The following is a 10,430-nucleotide window of genomic DNA, read 5'->3' as shown; positions in this document are numbered from 1 at the left end:
TCCCCCAATTTGATTTCCCAATTGCTCTCCCATTTTATTTTCCAATTCTTTCATATTTGCCCTTGATTTGTCCCCCTCTACCTTCAATTGGTTACTTTGCGCATCCATCTTTTTTTCTTGGATGTCCATTCTCCCATTTATTAGTCCCCTACCGGTGTACACCGGAGGGGACTATAGGTTTGCACTCCGTCCCTCCGTCTGTCAGTCCGTCACGCAAAGAACAGTTTTCCGGCCTTTTTTTCTAAACTCTTAATGCTAATGATTTCAAACTTGGTACATGGTTTCGTCATGATAAGTTACAGATCAAGTTCGAACTTCACGACGTTTCGATCATTTTTTGACAAAGTTATGGCACTTTGAACTTTGGTAATTTCCCCAACAGTTTTCCAGACGACAGACTGCCGGTAGGGGACATGTATTGCAGCGCAATACTCAGAATGCTTGTTTTATTTACGTCATTCCTTTGGGCGCCCAATGTCGCATTCATTTCCTTTATTTGGGCCAGGAATAATTGCATGTATCCCGGCATCTCGGGCTCATGTGCGAGGTGTCGCCATTTTGTTCTCCTGCTACCTGCCCCTCATTAATGTCCTCCTCCATTGCCAACTGTCCCAATTCTTCCCGTGGGTCCTGGGTTGATTCTAACTCCTTCTCTACCTCCTCATTTTCCCCCACCGGCATCCGACCGTCTTGACTAGCCATGGCACGATGTTAATTTGGGTGGTAATAATAAATTTCGGCCGCTCGTAATTTGGAGTGCGTTAGGCGCACTTCGGGTCCAATCCCACTTCCCTGACACCAAATGTTGCGGATCTCAAACGTCGGCCTTCCCCTTACCAAGGGGGGATTAATCCCCTTGTCTTTTATCTAGCCGACGTGATCCGGAGCTATTACGTTCCTTCCGGTCAGCGATGGGTAGGGTCATAGGCCGAATTCCTAATACCTAATTACCAACGCCTCCCGGGAAGCAAGGAAATAACCCGCCCGAACCACGGTTTTAGTGGACACGCCGAGCGATAGCGAGCCGTGGTCTGGGCCGTTAACAGCTACTATACCCGATTCTAAGCGGTTGTAATCGTGCCACGCTTACCCAATGGAAGAAAAGACTGATACGGTCGAATTAAGAAGAAAGGAAGAACAGATTGGTTTATTAATTATTTACACAGGAAGAAGGAGAAGCACACAGTGAAGCCTTAAAAACAGTCTTAACTTATCCCCTGGACAAATGGGCCCGCACACACACACACTCACACGGGGATGTAGAAGGTTGGGTTGAGGGTCCAAAGATGGCGTCCACAGCTCGCTCCGGTCCCCGACTCGTACCACGAAGAAGATGGTAGACGGCAGGCAAGCTCTCCGCGTGTCGTTGGTGCGGATCGGACAATTATATGGGGGGATCGGTAAGCTGGGCTAGCGGTTACTTCGCGGCTCACGGCCTCGTACGTAATAGAAATACAGGCGCGTTATATGCGCTCCCCGCAAGCCCAAAGCCAAATCCTCAACGAGTCCTTGCAATCACTCAGGATAACAGAGCCTCTCCCAACCAGTCCTCAAACAGGGCGATCTCCAATCAGGCCTCTTTTATGCGCCAATCGTGCAAGTCCTCCTCGCAATGCAATGCGCTCAAAACACTTATCACGCGACTCCTTCCCCAATAGCAAGTCCTGTTGCAAAGCCCCTCGCTCATCAGTCCTGTGTAAGGGCTTTGCGTGCGCGGTTATATAGTGCTGCCCAGCGAACCCTCTCGAATGTGCCAGACGTGCACTTACCACACCCCTTAGGCCATGCCCACTGAGCCCTGGTTCGTTATTGGGGTCTTACTGGCTCCACCCTTGATGTCTGCTTGACGTGGCTACACCCCCGACCTCACGCTCCGCCCCTTTTCCAGGCCTTACCTCGTGGCATTCGGCTGGTTTGAGCCTCCTAATGCGAGGGGCAATAGGGCGCAGACTGGATGGTGCACAATGGGGAATGGGGCGCAGACTGGATGGTGCGCAACGAGGTCGATTGGAGGGTGGGCTGCAAAATGAACGGGGCCTACTCTTATTTATTTATTTTACACAACGCAGGTATCACTATTGGAAATGGCCTTATCTCACATATACTATGAAATAACTAACGTTCGAAGGCGGCCTATGTGTTGCATGTGGACTAACTATGGGGGCAAACCTTTAACCTTTATTAATCAATATGTACATTTCTCAGAACCGCAACAATATATATATATATATATATATATATATATATATATATATATACATACACAGACTTGGCATTTAATATGGAATATTTTTTTTGTGGGGGTGAACTTACTTTTCAAGATGACTTAGAACCAAAAGTTCATTGGAATTATGTTGAAATTATTCTAGATTTTGTTCATGTGGCCTTCAAAAGAAACAAAAACCACATTTGACATTTCGAAGCAAATAAATTGATCCTTGAAAGTGATGTGAACCGATATCGAACTCAATTCACGGACAGTACTGTGTTAAACTTCTGTACGTTTTCCAGAAGTATCTCTTTATTTTACACATGAGCCAAAAAAAATTTCAACAAAAACATAAGTTAAATTATGACTGGGATTACTGACAGTAAAATTACAGTTCAGTACTTCGTGTAACCCTCACGAGCAATCAGGAGAGCACGCACACGTGGAGGCATGCTGTTCACGAGATTTGCCAAGGTTTGGACAGGAATCGCTTGCCAGTGACAATAGCCTGCTGCAATCCATGCACAGAGGTAGGCTGCTGGACCAAGTTGTCGATTTGACGCGTTAATTCTGCCCACAAGCTCTCCATCGGATTCATATCCGGGGACATGGCAGGCCACTCCATATGCTCGACACCATGGTCAACAAGAAAGTGTTGGATCATGCGAGCACGATGAGGCCGTGCATTGTCATCTTGGAAGACAAAGTTTCCTCAAAAGGCTGCACGAGCAAATGGAAGCAATGTTTCTTCCAGAATGGCCCTGTACTTGAACTGGTTCAGGTTTCCATTCAGAACAACCAGGTCAGTTTTGCCCCCTGCATGAAAAGCAGCCCAAACGGTCACCCCACCACCGCCAGCTTGGACTCTTGGCACTATACAATCTTCGTTGTGGGCTTCATGCACTTGTCTGCGCACTCGGACGCGGCCATCTTGACGATAGACCAGAAATCTAGACTCGTCACTGAAGGTCACGTGATTCCAGTGTCCTGGCTGCCATTGACGGTGCTCTCTGGCCCACTGCAATCGGCGCTGGCTGTGTTGTCAGGTCAGGCGTGGCTTTCTCAGGGGACGCCTGGCACGATAGCCTGCTTGAACCAGTCGTTGGTTAACTATCCTTCTGGATACAGGCACATTTGTCAGTTGCTGCCACTCAGCCCTAAGCCGATTAGCTGACTTGGTACGGCCATTGCAGACTAACCGGTGCAGCTGGCGATCATCTCTCCTTGTGATTCTGCGGGGACGTCCTGGCCTCGGTATTGGAGTAGGGACACCCCCCCTTGAGCATTTCGTTTCAGGATCTTTGACACCTGACCTTGAGTGATGCCATACTGCCAAGCAATAGCACGCTGTTTCATACCGGAATTTTGTAAAGCCACCACTCCATGACAAACAGCATTGTTGAGTTGACGGACCATCTCCAGAGGAAGCGGCAATAACTTTTGTAGACGTGCAGTAGTTGTTTCCACTAATACAGAACGCAACAACCCTTATATACCCGATTGTGAAGCCAATCATCAAATGTACCTGCCCTTACATTTTGTCACGCCACCTGTGATATTATCCTGTTAGTGACTTCTTGCTGCGAAAGACAATCAGTGACATGTTTCTTTTAACAAAGAAATCACCGAAGCGTAAAAGAAACTCACCAGTTCAGGAAGTAAACTCAAGTCAAGAAAAAAAAAATTCCATATTAAATGCCATGCCAAGTCTGTATATTGTTACAGACGCGGTTTTAGATGTTATATTGACCGAGCGGTGGTGTATTACCGCGTCCGAACAGTTACTCCCCGATTAGCCCGATTCCACCCGACGTTGACCAGATCGCCCCACAGATATTCAATCGGGAAACCTCTAAAGCGACCGAAAGAGAAGGAAAAGAGAAAAAGACAGAGTACGGAGGAAGAACAGATTTATTATACACACACAAGCAAAAAGGAAGAGCGACCAAAATTATTTACAAGCAATGGATGGAAAAAGCAGTCACACAGTGCATCGTTAGCTTATTCTACTCAATTTGCTTAATCCCAAGACAACGAGTAGGACAGGACGTTCACACTTACTCGGGGGATATTGCAGGCAGGTAGGGCTTGAGGTGGATTGCTGGAGAGGGAGGCAAGGTCGGAGGTAGCAGCTCTCAATTCCTCGCGGTTTTGGCGGGAAAACCCTCCGTCGCGTATCCGCTGCTGTAGACGTCACGCGCTGGCTCGGGCACACCTGCTCCTCTCCTCCTGGTGGAGCCGTCTCCCTCCTTTCAGCGCGTCTCTCCAAAGCTGGTTTCCTCTCCGAGTACCTCTCCTCTTTGGCTTGGAGCGTTTCGCATCTCACCGCTCCTCTTGGTGCCGCCCCTTCGCTCCTCTCCCAGGTCATCTGGTAAAGCAGTCCCTTACAGTCGCTTTTATCACCTCGGGCGGAATCAAGCCGCCGGCTGCGAGGGCACGCCTACCGGGTCGCTCACCGCGGTGCTGATTGGCCATGCGACCCTCTGGCTCACTCCTCCCCTCTATGACGAGGTGGAGACACGCCTTTCTTCTCCGAGATTAGCACATGGGCAATGGCGGCTTGCGGGATTGAACACAACTCGCACCCTTTTGAAAGGAACTTTGGAGAGCGGAGATGTTTGGGGAAATTGCAAGGGCCTATGCTTATTTTGTTTGATACAATGCAAAGTCAATCTAGTGGGAAACACATATTTAGCCTACATAGAATAAGGAAATACACTATTTAAAAAGATATATCGTGACCTGCGTGTAAGTTTCATGGAATTAACTAGGAGGACGGCTGCGACCATTATTTACATTAACAGGGTGTTACACATCATAAAACCATACTTTTTACATTCGTTACACTTCCTCCAAAATTGTTACACTTCTCAAAAACCGTTACACTTCTCAAATTCGTTACACACTTCTCAAAACCGTTACAATATATATATATACAGTCACGTGAAAAAGTAAGTACACCCCATGTAAAGTTTTGACTTTTTCAACATACAGCTATTTGATCTTCATTTCAACAATATTGAGAGACAAAGGTGATATAATACAACAAATATCATGAAACATTTACATTTTGTAGTCCATTGTATAATTTAAACAAACACAAATGCAAATTTTGCATGTGGAAAAAGTAAGTACACCCCTACATTTATCACCACTTCAAATACCTAAAATTTGAATCAGGTGCACCAGCTCAGGTGCAAATGATTAGAACATCGTTAGAGAGGATCTTGGAGGAATCTGTCATTTTTAAACCTCAGACATTTAGTTTGGTTTGCTCTTTGTTGTTGAAGTGTGTGGCGTCACCATGCCTAGATCAAAAGAGCTCTCTGAGGCCTTCAGAAAGAAGGTTATAGATGCCTACGAGTCTGGGAAGGGATTTAAAAAGATCACCAAACAATTTGAAATCCATCATTCGACTGTCCGGAAGATCGTCTACAAGCGGAGAAGATTCCAAACAACTGCCAACTTGTTCAGGCCAAGCCGCCCCAGCAAGTTCAGCCCAAGAGCAGACCGCAAGATGCTGAAAGAAGTCTCTAAGAACCCCAGAATGTCATCACGGGACCTACAGGTAGCTCTTGCCACTGTTGATGTCAAAGTGCACGAGTCTACCATTTGAAAGAGGCTGCACAAATTTGATCTACATGGGAGGTGTGCCAGGAGGAAACCTTTGCTGTCCAGAAAGAACATCAGGGCAAGACTAAAGTTTGCCAATGAACACCTTGGCAAAGACCAGCACTTCTGGAACAATGTGCTCTGGACAGATGAGTCAAAGGTGGAGCTATTTGGCCACAGTACCAGAAGACATGTTTGGCGAAAACCAAAGACAGCATTTGACCACAAGAACCTGATACCAACTGTAAAGCATGGTGGTGGAAATATTATGGTTTGGGGCAGCTTTGCTGCATCAGGGCCGGGCAGCTCACCATCATAGAATCCACTATGAATTCTTCATTGTACCACAGGGTGCTTGAGGATAATATGAGGCCATCTGTCGGAAAGTTGAAGCTCAACCGAAGGTGGACCTTGCAACATGACAATGACCCTAAACATACCAGTAAATCCACCAAGAATGGCGGAAAAGAAAGAAATGGAGGGTTCTGGAATGGCCAAGTCAAAGCCCGGGTCTAAATCCCATCGAGATGTTGTGGGGGGATTTGAAACGAGCTGTGCATGCAAGAAACCCCTCAAACATCGTACAGCTGAAAGAATTCTGCATGGAGGAATGGGCAAAAATTTCTCCCAGTCGATGTCAGAGACTGGTAGACAGTTATAAGAAATGCCTACTTGAGGTTGTTTCTGCCAAAGGGGGCAATACCACCTATTAGAGCCAAGGGTGTACTTACTTTTTCCACATGCGAAATTTGCATTTATGTTCATTTAAATTATACAATGGACTACAAAATGTAAATGTTTCATGATACCTATCCCCCCTTCCTAAACGTGATTTATTGTACATATAATTGTTTTAAACGTACCCTGTACATTGACAAGCCCCAGATATGTCCGTCCCATTGGTGTTAGGCAACTAAACCAGATATGGTGTCTCCCTCTGGGAAATCTACCTGAATATTCGTAATTACAGTGCATCAACTTTTCAATTGAAGACGCCATTAAATAAACCACCAAGCTTGCCATGTTCACTCGAGGTAATCCCACAAGGTTCAAAGGGGTGACTCACTGACAGGGGTGACTGGGGAGGTCTGGTGGAAGGCTTCTGTCCACAGGCCTCGCACAGGCCCACATCGTCTTGAGTTTTTGCTGTACGGGCTGTAGGATATCAACTTTTTGGGCGAGTTGATCAGAAGGACTTGTGCAGACCCCTTTCTATTCTCACAGGTACGTTTCCAAGTATTTGTGGCTTCTTTCAGGAACTTTGCGAGCCGTTTCATGTTACAATCATTATCCGGCATGCAAGATATACGTGCAGCCTGCCACGATGGACGTCGTTGCTTGGGGTTTCTGCGCATGCTCGTCGAGCATTCTAGAGCGGATTATGTCATTTCAAAAATCGCATATTAATGGACTGGTCAATTCTCCCAGAATCATGGATGGGTTAATTCCTCCAGAATCGGTGTATTTTAGTATCCTACCAGGAGTAGTGCTACACTGCACTTACTTACATGGATACATTTTGCAATATTTCTGGAATTTCGCCAAATACACAACGGCTTTGACACAAGGATGTAATTTATGACCACGAGGAATCACTCTTTGCCCACCAGATGCAAATATACGAATAAATCACTGCCAAAGTCCCGTATTTTTGGATTCATCCCACTTGGTACATGCATAGCAGCAGCACAGCAGTTTCTCGGCAAGGATTTACTACCTCATTGATCCTCTGGGAAAACTTCTACAAAGTATATCGATAAGTTATTTACAGCAAGTCGTATTAAAATCAGTTTGGGTATCTCGAGAATCATCTTTTTGTTGCATCAACCCTCAATATAAACTAGAGAGGTTCCAGGGAACCTGAACTCAACTGGTCTATATCAATATGGTTAGAATATGCATAATAGAACCACAAACTACAGACTTGGCATTTAATATGGAATATTTTTTTTTTCTTGACTTGGGTTTACTTTCTTAACTCAGTATATCAATCTGGTGAGTTTCTTTCACACTTTGGTGATTTATTTGTTAAAAGAACCATGTCACTGATTGTCTGTCGCAGCAAAAAGTCAACAACAGGATTACATCACAGGTGGCGTGGCAAAATGTACGGACAGGTGCATTTGATGATTGGTTTCACAGTCGGGTATACAAGGGTTGTTGCGTTCTGTATTAGTGGAAAACAACTGCTGCACATCTCCAAAAGTTATTGCCGCTTCCTCTGGAGATGGTCCGACAATGCTGTTTGTCATGGAGTGGTGGCTTTACGAAATTACGGCATGAAACAGCGTGCTATTGCTCAGCAGTATGGCATCACTCAAGGTCAGGTGTCAAAGATCCTGAAACGAAATGCTCAGAGGGGTGTCCCTACTCCAATACCGAGGCCAGGACGTCCCCGCAGAACGACAAGGAGGGATAATCGCCAGCTGCACCGGTTAGTCCGCAATGGCCGTACCAAGTCAGCTAATTGGCTTAGGGCTGAGTGGCAGCAACTGACAAATGTGCCTGTATCCAGAAGGCTAGTCAACCAACGACTGGTTCAAGCAGGCTATCGTGCCAGGTGTCCCCTGAGAAAGCCATGCCTGACCAGACAACACCGCCAGCGCCGATTGCAGTGGGCCAGAGAGCACCGTCAATGGCAGCCAGGACACTGGAATCACGTGATCTTCAGTGACGAGTCTAGATTTCTGGTCTATCGTCAAGATGGCCACGTCCGAGTGCGCAGACAAGTGCATGAAGCCTACAACAAAGATTGTTTAGTGCCAAGAGTCCAAGCTGGAGGTGGTGGGGTGACCGTTTGGGCTGCTTTTCATGCAGGGGGGCAAAACTGACCTGGTTGTTCTGAATGGAAACCTGAACCAGGTCAAGTACAAGGCCATTCTGGAAGAAACATTGCTTCCATTTGCTCGTACAGCCTTTCGAGGAAACTTTGTCTTCCAAGATGACAATGCACGGCCTCATCGTGCTCGCATGATCCAACACTTTCTTGCTGACCGTGGTGTCGAGCATATGGAGTGGCCTGCCATGTCCCCGGATATGAATCCGATAGAGAACTTGTGGGGAGAATTAACGCGTCAAATCGACCACTTGGACCAGCAGCCGACCTCTGTGCGTGAATTGCAGCAGGCTATTGTCACTGCATGGCAAGCGATTCCTGTCCAAACCTTGGCAAATCTCGTGAACAGCATGCCTCAACGTGTACGTGCTCTCCTGAATGCTGGTGGGGGTTACACGAAGTACTGAACTGTAATTTCACTGTCCGTAATCCCAGTCGTAATTTAACTTTTGTTTTTGTGAAAAATGTTTTTGGCTAATGTGCAAAATAAAGAGATACTTCTGGAAAACGTACAGAAGTTTAACACAGTACTGTCCGTGAATTGAGTTTGATATCAGTTTACATCACTTTCAAGGATCAATTTATTTGTTTCGAAATGTCAAATGTGGTTTTTGTTTCTTTTAAAGGTCACATTAACAAAATATAGAATAATGTCTACATAATTCCAATGAACTTTTGGTTCAAAGACATCTTGAAAAGTAAGTTCACCCCAACAAAAAAAAAATTCCATATTAAATGCCAAGTCTGTATATAGTTTATATGTGCTAAAAATATATGACAACTAGAACGGGCACTCGGTAGAGCGCATACCTTCGCCGCAGCTACTGTTCTGTACTTGGCATGGGAGTGTAGGGAACAGAACAGTGAACAGTTTGGTGCTGATTTCATGCAAATCGGATAAGAATTGACCGAGTTATGACAAAAAACGCACATTTTGCAAGGTCGTGACCCCCCTGACCTTTGACCCGATTGCTCCCAAAATCTAATCAAATGTGTCCCGTATAATAACCAATCATCCCACCAAATTTCATGCAATTCGGTTGAATACTTTTTGAGTTATGCGAATAACATACACACACACACACACACAGACATACAAATAAATACACAGCGATCAAAACATAACCTTCCGCTTTTGCGAAGGTAAAAATGGATTTTTCAATATGGCCGCCCTGCCGCACCCATTTTTGGGCGTGCAACGCCCAAATGCAATCCCAAACAAGCGTTACGCCTAGGTCCCCCGTCGGGGAAGTGATGTGAGTTGACAAAATGGAAGACGCAGAAAACATGCTATGATATGATATTTCACTCACAAGGTTCAGACATACATGGCGGCGGCCATCTTGGATTTTGACGTGGCGACCCAATTTTCAATAGGGTTCTTCCTTATGCCTAGATACACCTACACACCAGATTAGAAGTTGGCACTTCGCTTATTTTTCAAGATATTTCGTTCACAAGGTTCAGACATATATATGGTGGTGGCCATCTTGGATTTTGACATGGCGACCCAATTTTCAATAGCGTTGTTCCTTATGCCTCGATACGACCACACACCAGATTAGAAGTTGGTACTTCACTTATCTTTCAAGATATTCCGCTCACAAGGTTCAGACATACATGGCGGCGGGCATCTTGGATTTTGACGTGGCGACCCAATTTTCAATAGCGTTCGTCCTTTTGCCAAGATACACCCACACACCAGATTAGAAGTTGGTAGGTCGCTTATTTTTCAAGAAATTCAGCTCACAATGTTCAGACATATATATGGTG

This window comes from Myxine glutinosa, chromosome 2 (assembly GCF_964187855.1).
Source record: "Myxine glutinosa chromosome 2, kmMyxGlut1.1, whole genome shotgun sequence".
Taxonomy (NCBI): Eukaryota; Metazoa; Chordata; class Myxini; order Myxiniformes; family Myxinidae; genus Myxine; species Myxine glutinosa.
This window is presented reverse-complemented; position numbering follows the sequence as displayed.